Source organism: Phoca vitulina, unplaced genomic scaffold (genome assembly GCF_004348235.1).
Source record: "Phoca vitulina isolate PV1807 unplaced genomic scaffold, GSC_HSeal_1.0 scaffold2, whole genome shotgun sequence".
NCBI lineage: Eukaryota > Metazoa > Chordata > Mammalia > Carnivora > Phocidae > Phoca > Phoca vitulina.
This window is the reverse complement of record NW_022589705.1, coordinates 82,279,255-82,297,371: the sequence shown is the minus strand read 5'-3', so window position 1 is coordinate 82,297,371 and position 18,117 is coordinate 82,279,255.

The following is an 18,117-nucleotide window of genomic DNA, read 5'->3' as shown; positions in this document are numbered from 1 at the left end:
CCTCTTCCCTAGCTCTGCAGCGCCAGGAGCCTGAGGGTCGAGCGGGAGGCCAGACAGCGTGCCAGTGACCTTTATGAGATGCGTCTCGCCTCCCTCTTGTCCTCGGAGGCCTGTGCTGTTGTGACACGCTACCTGGGACCAGACCCGTGCTTACCTAGAACAATGGTTCTCAAACTTCAGGGTTCATCAGAACCACCGGAATGGCTTGTTAAAACCCAAATTCCCGGGTCCCACCCCCAGTGGCTCTGATTCAGGAAGTCTAGGATGGCACCCGGGAAAATGTGTTTCTTACAAGTTCCCAAGTGAGGCTGGGTCCTGGGACCCCACTCTGGGAACCACTGCCCTGGGCCCAGCCCGGCCTGAAGCCATCCCCTCCAGCTGCCACCAGAGGGCACCTGCGGCCTTAACCAGGGGTCCTTTCTCACCTCCGGCGGCCGCACCGCTGCACAGCAGAGGTTCTCCGCTAAAGATTTCTTTCTAATTGTAATCTTTGTTGTTATGTATTAGGAGGAAGAAATGTTGATCCAAAAAAGGAGGTAACGTTTTCAAAATCTGTGTCTGACAAGTATCAAAGGTCTGATGGACAAGTCTTTTGAAGGTGTTGAATAGCCCAGTTTTCGAGAACTGGAGCTCTGTGCCCCTGAGAGGGGACCCTCCTCAGCACACTGACGTACGGACTTGCTTTCAGAACATCCTGCAATCATTCCATATTCAGAACCCAAGGGGCAGTTAAGATTATAGGGGATTTTCATTTTCTTCTTTATACTTTATATTCCAAATTTTCTACAATAAATGTAATATTACTTTTATAATAAAAAACAATACTTGTTTTAAAAACACATTTTAAATGTAATTAAAAGCCAAAAAACAACTCAAAAAAAAAAAAGCCAACAACAACCCAAGGGGGGATCTTAGGGTGAGCAGCTTAGGGTAAAGAGAACCCCCAACTGGAACTTGCTCCCCTCTCCTCCTAGTTGGTTCTGCCCAGGTGTCTACCTGAGTGGGGGGGGGGAGGTAGGGTGGAACCCAAGAGGCCATGTGCTCAGAGGGACCCGACTGGGACCAAGGGATGACGTGTGAGGGCTCTGTCACCTCTGTAGTGGCCTGACACCCAACCCAAGCACAGCCCCGGGTCCCATTCAGTACTGCTATTCTCAGGCTCCAGGGCCTCCCCGGGGCCGAGCAGATGGGAGCAGGCCAGAGATGTTAAAACATAGAGACTTTATGGCCCAGGGGTTTCTATTTAGTGGCCTGAAGACATATTTTGTCTGGCCTGCATAGAACTGAGTAAGTTTGAGCTAACATTTAAAAATATTGGGAGGTTTTATACTATCCAGATTTTTTTGTTTTCTGCTGAAATATCGGAAGATCTGAAATCCTAGGGCCGGCGTCCCTCCCCATGCACTGTGGAGCTTGGGAGAAATAGGCCTCGGGTGTCAATCCTGGTTATTCATGACAATCACCTGGAGCTCTTAAAAATGCCCATCTCCAGGGCTGGCCCCCAAGGAGCCTGATTTAACAGGGCTGGGGAGCAAAAACTTYGTTGTGGTGGTGGTGGTGGTGGTGGTGGTGGTGGTGGTGGTGGTGGTGGTGGTGGTGGTTGAACTCCCCAGAGATTTCTAATAATGCAGCCAAGGTTGAGAGACTGGGAACTGGAGTGTAGTAAGAGGAAGCCTCAGTCCTGGCTGCGACCTGGGGCCTCAGAGAGCATCTGTGGGCCAGGACTTAAGGTGTTGAACTGGCCAAACGGAGATGTGAGGGAAGGGGGTCTGTCTTCCCACCTCCCCTGTGGAGACCCTTGTCAGCTCTCTTCATCCTTGTGACCCCTGGGCTTCCCTCCAGGCCCTTGTCCTGATTCCCCTTGCCACCCACATTTATCCCACTGATCTTTACCAATTTAAATAGTTGGCCCTCGGGTTTCCAAAAAGAAATTCTGCTAGCATCATTTCAAATTTGTTGTTATTATGTGTTCTCTTCTTATCTGAGGTATTTTATATTGCATGTCATACAAACAGATTGAGGCCAGTATAAATCCAAAACGGAATTGAGTGGAAAGGGGGGCGAGCACATACAGGGTTGTCTGGAGACTGAGAAGCCAGCTGGGAGAGACAGCAGTCCGCCAGCTTGGGCTCTCGGAGGCAGAAGCTGCTCAGCGGGCCAGGGCCCTGCCCCTGGGGTGAATGAGTCCATGACCCAGCCTCTCTTGAGCAAGAGTCAGGAGACTGTGGTAGACTTGTACCATTGTTCCCAATGATCCACTCCATCCCCACTGAGAGGGTTACATACCCACCCTCCCGGGTGTCAGAATTGGCTTATGGAATGTGAGTGGACATCACATGTGCCCAATCTGAGCAGAAGTAAATGCACCTGAGTGGTTCAGGTTAGCTTCTCGTTCACTCTGCCAGGAAAATAGTATTTCCCAGACAGGGACCATGCCTGGCTGAGAGTTGAGCAGGGTCAAAGCCTACCCTCATGCCCACAAGCCAAAAACAAAACAAAACAAAAACAGGGGTGCTTGGGTGGCTCGGTCAGTTAAGCGGCTGACTCTTGATTTCGGCTCAGGTCATGATCTTGGGGTCCTGGGATCGAGCCCTGTATCAGGCTACATCCTTAGTGGAGTGTCTGCTTGAGATTCTCTCTCCCTCTCCCTTTGCCCCTCCTCTTGCTCCTGCTCTCTCTTTCAAAGAAATAAATCTTAAAAACAAACAAACAAACAAACAAACAAAACCCTGAGATTTGGGGGCTGTTTGTTACCACAGCAAAGCTGACCGATCCAGAGAAAGAGTCCAAGCTTGGGTCCTATGCCCTCCCCTTGGCTGAGCCCCGGGATGGAGAGCAAGAGCCTGGGGGAGGAGGCACTGGGCCCTCAGCTTCACATGGGAGACAGAGCTTGTGCCCACCGCAGGCTGCACGCATGAACCGCTTGTTACGGAAGAGAAACCCAGCGTGCTGCTGGGCTGGAGGGCGGGAAGCCCACAGACGGCCGCCACACCGATCGTTCTGGTAGCCAAAGCCCAAGGCAGCGAGTCCTAGCCTTCCACCACCCCGTTCCCTTGGATGTCTTCCTCTCCCGTGAGCTCCGTGTTTGAAGGGTTTTGCCAGCAAACACAAGTAACTACATGTATTAATGCCTTACTACCGATGTTGGGTTAGTTCAGAAGCCGCCGCTCGGAGATGTTCCAGGGCAGCCGAAAAGCAAGAGGATTCAGCCTTTCCGGGGCCCGTGTGCCGCCTTTCTGCACGATCAGAACTAGCTTCGGGAACGCATGCTGCAGCTTGCCAGGCCTCTGGCTATCCGGGCCCCCAGGTGGCAACTGGCAGCCTCATCCGCTCCCTCTCCGGAGAGTGTGTCCTTCCAGCCGCTGCCGCTGGAAGCCACAGATGTCCCAAGCACCACAGGATCTGGCTCCCGGGGGCATTTCGGGCGCCGCGCAGGCTGGCACAGCGGGTGCTGGTGGCCCTCTCTGGGGAGGCCCCGTGGGTGAGGCTGCTCCGCCCACTGATCAGCCCTGACTTCGAATAAACTGAATTCCTTATGAGAACCGAGGGCTTCGATGTGACCCCCATGGTCAGGATGCTTTCCGCTGGAAAGAGGGGGGCCACATCCCCTAAACTCTCTGTGCCTCTCTCTCCTTGTCCGTCACGTGGGGTGATGAAAAAGGCCCCGGCCACCAGGTTGCTGGGGGAGCTCGGAGGGCCCACCCCTGCCAGGCGCCGCGCGCTAGTTAGCCCTTGACCTCCCCCGTCACGTCCCTAGTCCTCACCACTGATGCAGGAGGAACGTCCAAGAAGGGGGCTGGGGAGGTGGCTGCAAGGATGAGAGCAGCCAAGCGTGTTAAGTGACCATGTGTGCGTGCGCGGTGCCACCATTCACCCTGCCTCGCCCCAGGGGATCTCCCCTCCCTGGCTTCCAGAGTTTTCCCTTCTGTTTATTTGCTGATGACTCCCACATTCATAATCTGCAGCTTAGACCTCCCTCCTCAGCTCCAGACTTGTATTTCCAGATGCCTCTTGACCTCTCTGGGATGTCTCATGGCACCTCTGACTCAGTATGTTTAAACTGAGCTCCTAACTTGACCCAAACCTGTCTTCCTCCATCCTTCCAGTGGCTCAGGCTGTCCCGGAATCCTCCTCGACTCCTCTCTTTCTCTCACATCCCACATCTGACATCCAGTCAGCTCTACCTCCTACAAAATATTTCCAGGACTTAACCCATTCTCACCTCCTCCACCCACCATCCTCTCCGACCTGGACTTCTGCAGGAACCTCCTCACTGGTCTTTCTGCTTCAGCTTCTGCCCTGCATGGTCCATTTTCAACAAAGCAGCTGGAAGGATGCTGTTAGAACACAAGTCCAAAGATGTCAGAGCCCTCCAGTGGTTCTACAGCCACCTCAGAGCAAAGGATAGAGTCCTTAGAATGTCCCACCAGCCTGCACACAACTCATGCCCCATCTAACTCTCTGACCTCCTCACCTCCCACTCTCCCTTAAGCAATGCCTCCTTGCTAATCCCACCAGGCGGCACACTCCTGCCTCAGGGCCTTTGCACTTGCTGCCCGCCTTTTTGATCAACGTTTTATTTTGGGATAGTTTTAGAAGTACAGAAAAACTCATAGTACAGAAGTTCTTGTATACCCCACATATAGTTTCCCTATCATTAATATCTTACATTAATATGGTACATGTGTTACAAATAACAAGCCAATATTAATACATTATTATTAACTAAATCCATACTTAGTTCAGATTTCCTCAGTTTTTACCCAGTGTCCTTTTTCTGTTCCAGGATCCCATCCAGGATATCACATTACATTTAGTCATTACATGTCTTTAGACTACTCTTGCCTGTGACAGTTCTATTTTTTCTTTCTAGAATGTTCTAGACTCGTTTTCTTACCTCCTTCTGATCTTTACTCAAATATGACCTTCTAAGAGCCCTTCCCTAACCAGCTAACCAGTAGTCTCTATCTGTCTTCTCTGCTTTATTCTTCTCAGTATTTATTGCTATCATATTTCAATTTTTTTTTTTTTTTTTAAAGATTTTATTTATTTGACAGAGAGAGACACAGTGAGAGAGGGAACACAAGCAGGGGGAATGAGAGAGAGAGAAGCAGGCTCCCTGCAGAGCAGGGAGCCCGATGCGGGGCTCGATCCCAGGACCCTGGGATCACGACCTGAGCCGAAGGCAGACGCTTAACGACTGAGCCACCCAGGCGCCCCTTATATTTCAATTTTTTAAACTGATTTTGTGGTGTGTCTGTCTCTCCTGACAGAAATGCCAATTCCATGAAGGAAGGGATTTTTGTCTGTTTTGTTTACTGCTATATCCCTCGTGCTCTGTATCATGCTTGGCACATAGTAGGTGCTCAATAAATGTTTGCTGGTCATCCAAAGGATGAGCACTAGAATCTGACTGAGAGCCTCCTAATGCTCTTCCCATCCTGATTCTGCACGTCCTCCCAACAAGTAGAGAAAATCTCTCTGAGAGACTCCCTCGAGCCAGGCCCCATGTCCATATCTGCTCCTTTACTCCCACAACAATCTGGGGATGTTGGTGGGTATCCAGTCCTCAGGGGTGACGAAACTGAGGCTCAGGGAGGCAGGGTCACACAGGCAGGAAGTGGAGAAGTGTTCGTCCCCCAATTTCCCAGCCTCCCTGAGCCCCACTCTGGGTCCCACCTGGGACTCGTCCTGCAGTCAGAACGAGGGGCTTTGTGCGCAGATTCACAGAGAGTGTGATTCAGCCCTCTCAGAACATGCACCTGCAGGGAAGGGTCTAGTGGCCAAGGTGCCTTCCTGGGCCTCGCCTCCACTGGACCTTCACCACAGCACTGTGCGGGTGAGCACACTGAGGCCCTGTCTGAGCTGGAGCACCCACAGCCAACAAGAGGAGGAATGGGGCGGGGAGGCCACTTTCCCTGACTTGGAGGGTCCAGCAGCTCCCTTGAGAGACGTGGGGATCTGTCCTCAAGTTCTCAGCTTCAGGCGACAGGAGTGAGTGGGCAGGTGTGGCCACCTCCCGGCATCTACCTGCCTTCTTCCAGCCGGACTCTGCCTTTTGTTTAGGCGGTTCACCTCTCTCACCTTCTTAACTGCACCCAGGCCTGGAATGAACACCTGCCCACTTCCGGGAGTGGAGTCAACCCACCAATGGCATCCTGACTGGTTCAGGGACGGAATCTCAACCCAAGGAGGGCCAAAGACATGCAAGGAAACATTACCCATCTTCTGAGAAAGAGCACTTCCTCTCCCTCCCCCCCAAACTGCCACTGGGTGTGAGGATATGAAGTTCAAGGCCACAGGAGCCATTTTTGGTAGGCTGTCACAGGTTGTACCCCAGGCGTTGGGTGAAGAGCCTCATGCAAGGGCTGGCCAGGGTAAAGAGGGGACATGGGCCGGTGCTTCCCTGGTGCTCACTGACCACAGGGCCTAGCATGGACCAGGGATCCCATAGACATCCAGCATCTAGCTGCAGCAAAATCTTCCTAAATAAATGGATGGATAGACAGATGATGCCTGCTCTCAGCTCCCCCTCCCAAATGTCTCTAAGCCCCAGTTCCCTAACGTATAAGCGTAATACAGGGATCTACCTTCCAGAATTATTGTGGGAACTAAACGAATTGATACATGTCTGGCACATAGTAGGTACATAACAAATACCAGTTATAATTATCATCATCATCATTTCCCTCTGGAGCCTCAGTTTCCTCATCTGTGAAATGGGAATTCGTTTATTCAACGAACTGCTGGTCATCATCCATGTGCCAGGTATTATGGTTAAGATCTGGGGCAAGTACAGAGATGAATGGGCCATGGTCTCTGCCTGGAGGAATCCACCTTCTGATGTGGCAGGCAGTCAAGGGTTAACACCCAGTGGGAGGAGAGCCACGGTGTACGGAAAGTCTGCTGTACAGATGTAAGGTGGTAAGCAGCTACCTCTGGAGTTGGGCTAATTGAGGTGAGGGACGTTAGCTGACTCCATGCCCTCTGACCTTTCCAGTATGTTGAGTTGGCATGAAAACATTAGGGGTGGGCTCTGGTTGTTGACCCAAGTCAGACAGAAGGTTTGGAGTAGGTAGGTAGATAAAAGTTAAAGGTCAAGGAAGAAAGAACCAACTTGTATTCAGGTGTTTTTCTCCTAAAATATCATCTTCATTTTTAAAAATTATGTGACATCACTATAAATCTAATTCTCTAGACTTTTATCTTTTTTGAAAAATGAGTGAAATTTTAATTTTAATGGCAGTTAATGTTATGAGCAGCCAAGTTACACCGCCACCTGATGGCAGCATACTGAAATCCCAGGTTTGTTTCGTTTGCCATGAACAAAACACCGCAAGCTCAATGTTTGGACCTGGCTAGAGATATCAAAGCCATTCCCCACTCTCCCCTTCTCCCTACCCTTTTGCTACAACCCAACCTCCCTAGTTGAAGCTCCCAAGCTCCCAGCTTTTGGCCCGAGCCGTGCCTGCTCCAGTTTCCCAGCAAGGAAGTCCGCCTGCCCCTCCTCCCTGTATCTTGCTCTCGGGCAGCCCTAGGCAGCCTCAGGCCCGCCATATGCCCTTCAGCTGCACATCGGAGCTAACACCTCCCCAAGCCCTCAGCCCTGCCCCCAAGGGGAAAGTGGGAATAGGGAGAGAACCTAGCCCAATGGTACCGGTTAGGAGTACAGATTTACAGACTGATGTGGGTCCACATCCCTGCTGACCACTTGCTGGTTGTGGGTCTGTGGACCTCTCTAAGGCCTCTATGAGCCTCACTTTCCCCATCAGAGAAATGCGATGGAGTCTGGATTCAAGGGACTTCTTATTCTTTCTACTCTATGTCTTTCTCCTTCTCCTCATACAGAGCTGGAGTGAGCGGAGACCAAGAAATGAAGGGGAGGAACAGGTGGAGGGGAGCAGAGAGGCAGAATGCCCCCGCATTGCACTCCCCCCAAAAATGGCCAAGCCCTCGCTGCCTGGAGCTCCCTCCCCCGCTCTCCTCCCCATCGTAGTCCAGCCCCCTGCTCCTCCAGCCTCTTCCCAAGCCTGGTTCCTGACGCCCTGCACCGTCTCATAATCCGCTTGGGTCTAAAGGGGCAGTGACTGAGCACAGGGCCATCGGCCCCTCCTTGGCATCCAGAGAGGGCAGTGTTTCACCCTCTCAAATGGCTCAAGTGCACTGGGGAAGGGAAGAGGTTCGGAGCTGGGCTTCCCCAGTCTTGGCAGCCTGAGAGCCCTGTCCTGCAGCTTAGGAAACCGGCCTTCCGGACGCTGATGCTGCCTGGGTCCTGCCCTGTGGCCTTGAACGAGTCACTTACTCCCGTGAGCTTCGAATCCCCCATTGGTAAAAGAGAGCTCTCCAATCCACTCCAGCTCCCACAACGTGGCTGCCAGGGCCGCTGAAGAGGTGGGCAGGGTTGTGGGGGGTCCTCTCCCCTCCATGCCTCCTTGGGGAGCCCCAGGACCCTGCTTAGAGGGGGAGGCTGTTCCCCTGGGGAAGTAAGTCCCAGGGCAACTCTGTGATGCTCCCCACACTCGCTGTGGGCAGCAGTGCTAAGTGCTGTATTAATTATTACCCACGCCCCCTGGGAAGCAAATGCAAAGTGAGGTCACCATGGTAACCTAGACGGTGGCAATGTCACCAAATATTTTAAGGGCTCAATGTGTTCCAGGCAAATTACCTTCCAGTGGCAGAGAAAAGAATGGGGCCTCAATCCCACACTTCAGTGGCCTGGGGAAGAAAAGCCCAGGAGCTCCGGTGGGGGGCTCCCTCCTTTCTTCAGGAGCGAGCGAGGTGGGGGCAGGGCTAGCAGATAAGACACCCTGCCTTGCGAGGCCAGAGCAGAGCTGCAGATGACATCCAGGGTTCTAAATGAGGCCTGGCCAGAGAGCCAGAGGCCCTGGGTGGCAGTCCCAGCTCCGGTCCCATCTTGTCTGCAGCCCCAGGCTGGTGCCTTGACCTCCGTGGGCCTCCGGGAAAGCTTCTCTTAAAGGACCAAAGAGGAGCCAGTGGGTCATTAACCTCACTTGTTAGGGGTGGGGGTACAAAGGGGGGGGGTGACTGGGTGGGGCTTGCTAGTCAGACCTTCAAGGCAGAAAGACTTGGATTCAAATCCCACCTCTGCCACCCAGCAGCTGTGTGACCTTGGGCCAGTGACCTCACCCCCTGAGCTCTGGCTTCCTTACCTATGAGAGGAGGCTTGACAATAGCCCCTGCCCCTCGGTGTGACTGCAAAGTGTAAGTTAAGACAAGCATGGGAAGTGCTCAAGACAGCACCCTGCACAGCGGAGGGACCAATGTCCCCGCTGTTGCTGCCGCTTACTAAGTATCCACGTGCCCAGCTCTGAGGTGAGCAAGTTACACAGGATCCACCATCCAATCCTCACCACGTTGCTCCCACGAGATGGGTGTTATTATTAACCACATTTCACCCACGTGGAAGCTAAGGTTAGCCAGGGGAGGAGGTGCACGGACGCCCACGGGGTGGGGCCTGCATTCTGACCCAGGTCCCTCGGCCTCCAGAACTCAAGCCCCTCACCCTTCCCCACGTGGCCTGAGGATGAAACGGGTCATGTGTTGAGGGCCTAGCGCAAGTGTGTTGCTCACAGCAGGTGCTCACTAGATAGCGAAGTAGTGGCCCCCGTGGGCGCATCCAAATTTATGTCATGTCATGGCCGCTGTATTGCCCTCGACTCCTATCTTCTGGGGTCTGGGATCCTGGGTCTGTGGGGCTCAGGCAGTGACGGGGAATTAATTAGAGGCAGGGACCCCCAAGAAGGGCCCCTCTTCAGGCCGTTGCCTGAGGGGCTTGCCAGTGGCCATCTGCATTACAATGGTTCTGCCTGTCCCTGGGCCCCTGGCTGTCCTCACACTGTCCGGACACAGACAGCCAGGAGCTGTCTCTGACCTCCTCCTACCCTGGCTACTCTGGCCTTGCAGGCCCCCACCTACCCTTTCCTGCTGGGTCAGCATCCCACCCCCCACCCTCCCTTCACAGCTGCCCCCGGGCAGAACTGGCTTTCCCAGGACAGAATGAGGTCAGGCCTGCAGAGTGATCGATGGATTTAATAACTGGCCATTCCTACCGCCTGCCCATTTGCCCTTCACAGTCCCAGGCCCATGTAGGGGCCAGAGGCAGCCTCATCCGCCAGGGGAGAGGAGTCAGAGGGGTAGAGACCGCCCTCCCAGCCAGCTCAGGGCCCTCCAGGAGCTCAAAGCTAACAACTTGAACATGGACACCCTCGTTTTAGCCCTTTTCCTTGATGGTGGTCTGTCCTTGAGCAAATCTCTTCTCTTCTCTGAGCCTCAGTGTCTCCATCTGCAAAATGGAGTGGATAATCCCCCTTGTTTGCCTCTTGGGGTTTCTGTAGGGATGGAGCCAGCAGCAGATGTGATCTCACTGTGTAAACCTCCATGCACATAGAGAGTTGATTCCAGTTATTGATCATCTTGGCTGCTCTCTGGATTGGGCTCCCCCAGAAGCAGACCCTGAGATAAGGATGGGAGGAGTTTCTTTGGGTGGTGATCCCAAGAAGCACTGGTAGGGAAGAGGGAAACTGAGGCAGGGAAGGAAGAATCCAAGTCAGGATACGTTAGTGAACAGGCTGCAGGGGGGACAGATGAGGCTCAGCCCCTCTGGAGACTTCCAGGAGACAGGGTAGAATGGGCCTCAGATGTGTCCTAATGAAGAGGTGAGAAGGCTGGACTCTTTGCCCACCAGCTCCCATCCACCCTTGGCTGAGGACTGCTCCCAAAGACATCAAGGTCCCAGCACTCCCAGCCTGCCCTGTGTCAGCATACCGGCCCTGTGTTGGCAAGCATGCCCTCGGGCCAGAGAAAGCTCCCAGAGAGTCACAGGTATTTCTCCGAGGCTGTCCTGTGCACGGGAATGGTGATCCTGAGGAGATGCCGGCAGGACTCCACATAGGTGATCTCATCCATTGTTGTCCGCAAGCAGCCTTGTAAAGGGCCCCATTCTGCAGATGAGGAATCTGAGACTCGAAGGTGACATTCACTTGCCCCAGGCCACTCAATTCAGCAGGGCAAGGATTAGACCTGGCTGCAGGGTCTCTGGTCCTTCTACTGCCTCTCAGATGGGCAGGACCCATTTGCATGTGGGTTGCAACCAGTAGCATGCTGGTAACTGTGTAACAATAGGAGAAAAAAGCCCTGGCTTATAGCGTTTGCTGGTTGCCATGGTGTAAATACTCCCACCATGGCCAATTTCATGCTACCAAAGTGATGGCTGTCACTGAGCACAGAGCTGGGAAAGGATGCTAATGGTCGGCTCTCCCGAGCGGGTGTGAGCTGGCCCCAGCACACCAGCGTGGCCCTCAGTTCCAATCCCGGATCTCTCTCTAGCGTGCAAACACGTCGCCCTGGTCCAGCTCCCACCCCTTTGCTACCACTGTTCCTTCCCTCTGGAAGGTCCGTGTGTCCAAACCTTACTCGCCTTCGAAGAGCCTGCTCTGGTCCCACTTCCTCCAGGCAGTAGCAGACTAAGTACCACCAGCTGCTACAACAAACAACCCCGTCACCTCCGTCCTTCAGCACAGCCTGAGTTCATCCTGCCTCATCCTGCCACCCACTGCACGTCGTAGCGGGCTGGGGGCGCTTCTCCTCCCCCTGGAGCCCAGCTTCCTTCCGCCGCCACTGACACTTCATGTCCAAGTTCACCACAGAATGGGGAGGAAGCATGCAGGGTCCTGTGAGTTTTAAGGCCAGGCCTGGAACTGACACCCATCACTTCTACCTCCTTTGTTGGCGGGGACCGCACCCCCAACTGCAAGGGGGGCAGGAAGGATCATTTCACTGGAAATGTGATTTTTTTCCAAGGAGAAAATGAAACCATGAAAACGGACTAAAGCCAGCTTCTGCTTCTACTTCCCTCCCACCCCAACGTCCACAGTCCAACTGACTTCCTTTAGTATCTTCCACAACATACTTTCCAGAAAGTGTTTTCTTTGGTCTTTGACTCAGACTGCCCAGCATGGTTACTGGGTTGGTCTCTTCTGCCTCCATAAATTCACAGAGGCTGAGCTATGGAAGGTCCCTAGAAGCAGGGTTCCCAGTGCTTGCTTCGGGTGTGAATCACCTATGGATTCGGGGTTCCCAGACCTGATAATGCAGGTCTGGGAAAGGGCCCATCAATCAGTATTTTTAACCAGCTTAGGTAGTTTGGATGTACAGCTAACATGGGAACCGCTGATCTAGTCAAAATGTCCCATTTCATGGATGTGAACACTGAGGCCCAAGGAGAGGGAGGGATTTGCCCTAAGCCGCGGAGTAAGCTAAAGCTGGATCTGAAACTTGAACCCAGGGCTCCTGGGCTCTGTCTATATACTATGGTGTTGTTTCCCCTAGAAGACCTGATGGTAAATTCCAGCACAAGACACTGGTAGATGCTGAGCTGCTCATAGGTCATCAAGAGGACCTTAGTGGTCAAAGACAATGAGTTGAATGTGAGCTCTAGAAGTGAGCAGACCTAGGTTCAAACTACCTTTCCCACCTATTTGTTTTGGGACCTTGGGCAAGTCTCTTTACTTCTCTGAGTCTCAGTTTCCTCATCTGGAAAATGGGGGTGATAATAGTACCTATTCCAGAGGGTGGCTAGGAGGTTAACATGTATGAATAGTGCTCGATGCTGTACCTGGTAAATTCTCCGTCGGTGCTTATTTTGGCTCTGATTATCTGCCAAGGTGAGTGGTGAGTTGTTGTTCTCGAGAGCACAAGGGGCATCTGGAAACAAGCTCAAGGGAGAGCCTTAGCCACAATTGAGAGCCTCATCTGGGTAAAGTTTCAGCCACTGTGCAGACAGAATTTTCATGAAAATCAGCTCCCAAACGTACTTGCCAAGCCTTTGGAAATTCAAGCCACACTGCCTGACCTTGGTTTTTATCCAGTTTGGTGCATAACTCATTGTTTCAAAATATACCCAAGCTGTGCGTGTGTGTGTGCAAGCCTGGACGTTGCTTCTGTGCACAGGGATGGCGTGGGTCCCAGCCCACGGAAGCGCCAGGTCCGTCAGGGAAGGCTGGGCTCTGCTGCAGTCACAAATGACCCCCAGTCTCAGGGCCTTCCAACAGCAAAGGCTCCTTTCCCAGTCACTGTCCCCGTCCTTCGTGGCTCAGCGGGAGCTCTGCCCCAGTTAGGCACTCGGGCACAGAGGCTGAAGGAGCAGCCACCGACTCAATCGACTCAATGGTTGCTGTGCCAGGAGCCAAGGGAAAGAGGGCTCCGGGGGTCTCGCTCTGGCCTGGAAGGGAGTCACGTCCTCTCCGAGTCTGCACGCTGACAGCGCCACCACACTGAGGCAAATCCTGGCGCCCGGCTCCTCCCCTGTCTGCACAGAGGGGACTAGAACAGTACCCAGCTCCAAGGACTGGAGCGACGTGGGACGACGCTGAGGAACTCTTGAAACAGTGCCTGGGACCAGGGAGGAAGAACTTGATAAATGATGGGTTATAATAGCCAAGAAGTGGAAACCACACAAACATCCATCAGTGGATGAACGGCTAAACAGCCCGTGGTGAATTCATATGATGGGGTACTGGCCGGCCGTGAAAAAGAGTGAAGTCCCGATATATGATCATGGATGAACCTTAAAAACACTTATGCCAAGTGAAAAAGCCAGTCATAAAAGGTCTCAGGCTCTAGGATTCCTCTTATAGGAACTGTCCGGAGTAGAAAGATCCAGAGAGACAGAAAGTAGATTGGTGGCTGCCAGGGGCAGGGGGACGAAAGAACTAAGAGCAACTACTAAGAGGTACAGTGTTTCATTTGGGGGTGATGGAAATGTTCTGGGATTAGTGGGGGCCGTTCACGACATTGTGACTACACTAAGAACCCACTGAATCGCACACTTTAAAATGGTGACGTTTATGTTATATGGATTCTATCTCAATATTATAAAAAATCAAAATAAATAAAATAAATAATGATGATAAATAAACAATGGGTAAACAATGGTCAGGGCCCCCCCAGCCCCCTGCAGAGTTGCTCACCCCCACCCCAAAACCGCAAGTCCCCATTATAATGCCTTTGTCTGTTTTGTCGTTCCTACGGGCCGGTCTGGCTCCCTGGCCCAGGGGACCCTTCAAGGCCGTGGTGGGGCCTGGCTATTTCGTTCTTCTCTGTGGCCCCTGTTCCCGGCCCGCAGCGTCCGCTGTGTGACCTGTGCGCTCGCTCTCTCTCTCACTGACGGAGCTGTGCCCATGCTGTGTGTGTGTCTGTGTGTCTGGGTGGGTGTCCGTGTGTGGGTGTCCGTGTGTGGCTGTGTATGTGTTGGATCTGGAGCCTGCGGGGAACTGGGCTCGTGTCTGCTCCTGCCACAGGGAGACCCCTCTCCGGTCTCCCCAGTCGCTCCTCCTGCTGCCCCCAGGACCCTGTGGGATGCCTGGGAGGGAAGAGCCCTTGGCTATCAGACACCAAGCCCCTTCCATTCAGTAATGCGGAAATCCAGGTCCGGGGGGTGGTGGTTTGCCCGATGTCCCACACTGAGATGATTGCAGGGCTGGGCCAGGCACCCCGGACACCCCATGGCAGACCCGGTGCCCCCCCACCCCCCATGGTGCTGGTGCGTCCGAGGGCAGGCCATGGGCCTGGTCCAATGCGGGGAGGCTCTTGGGACTTCTCAGAAGCCCTCACACCGGACAGGTGCCCAGCCTGGTGTGTGAGGATGTGGAGGAGACAGAGGGCTGGTGGGATGGAGGAAGGCTGAAGTCAGGCGAGGAAGGTCTCAGCTGCTTGATACTTCCTGTTTTTATCACCGCTGTAGTCGTGGGAAATAGTCGTCACCACAAAACTGCAGCACCAAACCCACAGGCTTCCCTTGTGCACACACCCATCGCTCTCAGTGGCCTCTCTCGGGGACCATGTCTGCCTCCAACCCCCTCACTCCAGGCCCAGACAACTGGGGTCCCCCATGTCAGGGATGAGGCTGGACCCTGAGATGAACCAGCCGCTCTGGGAGCCCCCACCATAGCCAGGCGCCCAGCCCCCAGGGTCTGACCCGTCCCTCTTCCAAGAGCTCTGCATTCACGCAATTATTGAGCACCTACTACTGCGTACCAACTCCTGCATGACTGAGATTAAAGGGTATCGAGACCAGCCTGTGCAAGACTCATTGAGACAGGAGTAACCAGGCCGAGCTGGGGTATAGCTCAGGGCCCAGCCCTTTCCCAGAACCAGAGGCCCCAGCAACTCCCACCCCAACTCTGAAAGGTCGCTCTTGTCATGTCCCTAGGAGCCGTTTTTTACAAGGAGGGGACACATTCGTGAAATGGGGTCGGCGGCCACAGATGCCGCATTAAAGGACTCAGACGTACGGTGGGTGAATATGGTTCCATTTCTGACATGAAAGGGGAGTCTCAGGTGGATACTATCCGTCTTCCTGACCTTTCTGACCTTTGCTAACCTCCCTTTGAACACAAAGACTGGCCCTCAGATTCAGAACAGTCGGGGCACCAGAATCCAGCTAGAATTTCAGAACTCTACTTGATTTAACATTGTCCTCATGCGATTGCATAGCTTCTATTTATGATGATCCTGCAAGTTTCCCGTTTACATAGTTTCCTTTGAAAATAAATTATTTAAGTGGAGGTGAGTTGATTTTTCTAAAAACACCGAGCAGCTATCAGCACAGGCGGAAGGGAAAGTGGGTTTGAATGTTTGGGAAGTTCGGGAGGCAGTCCGAGGTTTTCCGGGGCTGGGAGGCGGGGCTGACTTCGTCCTGGCTTCCCCTGCTGGAGGGACCCTGGCCCAGACATGTCCTAACTGACTCAAGGTGGCCCGAGTCTGTGACTTGCAAAAAAACATCCGAGTGTCACACTCCCTGCCTCCAGAGCCACACTGGGGTGGACCTTGGAGGTCCTGAAGGCAGATGGCTAAGTGGAGGCCACCCTCCCTTGGAGGCTGCCTCCTCGTGGGTGTGGGAGCTGCTGTGTCACCTGTGACTCGGGACCTGGAAGCGTCGCCCTCCTCTCTTCCCTACCCCTTCCCCATAGCTTTTCCTACAGACCTCTCAAATCACAAGCAAGGGGTCTGATTACTTGGTCTTCCCCCTCACTCCCTACTGTTCTAGGTAAAGTTGAGGTTCCCTGGCACAGAGCCTCTCCTGGCACCCCATTCCCTGGACCATAGTCCACCTTCCCTGTGCCTCCTCTTCTGGGTGCAGTCTCCTCCGTGGCTCCCCGCTGCAGAGAGAAGCTGCCCTCAGAGGGTCTGAGGTGGTTTTCTAGCACCTTCCTTTGAAACGCTACCCCCACCCCCACCACTCAGATCTGTGGGAATCCTGTAGAACAGGGCTAGGACTAGGGTGAGGCAGGTGAGGTGCCCCAAGTGCAAAATCTATGGAGGCACCCATTGTCAGTGGTCACCCCGATGGTGAGTGTCTCCTTAACCACGTGCTCTAGGCGCCTGGCTTGCCCCACATGAGCCCCCCCACCTGTTGCAGAGCCCAGGAAGAAGGAAACCTGCTGGTGAGAAGGGTGCTCCAGGCATTACTCGGGTTCTGGGGAATTTTCACAGCAGTTACCCTCTTGGGATCACACAGCATCTCAGGAGCTGATCTGCAAGGCTGCTGCCGACGCACAGCTGTGCGGACTATGCACTGAACAAGGGTGGGAAGCCAAGGGGGAGGTGTGGCTGAAATCTACGTGTCTCCACGAGGGTCCGCGTGTGGGGCCCACATCAGCCTGGGGAAGGGGTCACCTTCTTGTATTTTGTCCATCGGCGACTGAGCCTTTCAGTACTTCCTCCGAGAGCAGGGACGGTGTCCGCAGTGGCCCAGCACACAGCATGAAGCACAGGTGATTAGAGAGGGACAGGGACTCGCCCTAGGACAGACACCAGCAGGGCCAGGACCTGAGTTTCTGGAATCTTTACTTCATCTTCTATCCTTTACTTTCCATCGCTCGAGTACAGTGTGTTAGACGACGGAGTGTTTCCCACACGCAGAGGTAAATCTAGCACATGATGTCCCTTTTGTGTCCCTTCTTGCCCGCCCCTCCCCCACCCCGCCAAGCCCGAGTTAATTCCCTCTGCGTCTTTTCAGCAGCTTGGACTTGCCTCTAATCCCGCATCTGTCTTCCCCACTGGACTGTAGATTCCTGGAGGCCAGAGACCGTGTCCCGTGCCCTCAGTCTCAGCACAGGGTCTGGGAGATTGTAAGTGCACTGTGCATGCGTCACCCACATTTCCGGGGACCCCTGGGGGCCCAGTCTCCGCACCGCGAGGCCAGAGCACTTAATAAGACACAGCCCAGTAAGCAGAAGTAATTTAAAAATAATTCCAACTGTGACTTGTGTCTCTCTAATACCCTTAACATCCTCTTCCCTCCGCGTCCCTGTCCCTTTTCCTCTCCCACTCTGTAACACAAAACCTGGAAACCAGATTGTCCAAAAGCCAGAGTCACCTTATGGGCACAGAGCCGGCTGTCCTCCCAGCCCTGGGCCCCTCCTGCTCCCGGGCACAGGGCCGCTCTGCTAGGCGTGCCGATTCCCGGCCTCCCTCGCAGGAGGGGCCCTGGGGACCAAGTCGCAGCCCCTGGAAGGTCACTGCAGTGATGGAAGCCACTTTCAGCCCTAGGCCTCCGGTCACCGCGTGCCTTCTTCTTCCTCCCCGCTGGCTGAGGCCAGACATGGTCACAGCCCAGGGAGGTGCTGACGGAGCCCGCGGGATGGAAGGGCTGTACGGTGGAAGGAGATGGCTCTCTGAGTGGGCAGCGCGCAAGCGGCCTCCAGACCTGCACGCTCACCGGGCCTGCTGTGTGAGAGGGGAACACGCTCCTGTCCTCCTTACGGCGCTCTCTTCGGGGGTTCTCTGCCTCCGCAAGGAGCAGTTTAGTCTTACTGGTAAATAAGAGGGCCAGGAAGGGAGAGAGGCTGGCCGAGGAGCCCCAACCAGAATTCTCTTTAGGAGAAAGGGGGAGCAGAGTCTGGGACCCCTGCACGTCGGACTCTTGTTGCCTCACACGTTGGTGGCATGACAGAATGGCCAGGGGTGCTCGCAGCGGCAATGAAGCAAGACAGTTTCTTGTGTAACTAAAGGGGAAGGGAAAAGAATAGGGTCACCCGGCATCCAGGTTCAGTGCTGACATTCAAACGCAACAGAAGCAACCCCCATTCTTCTTCT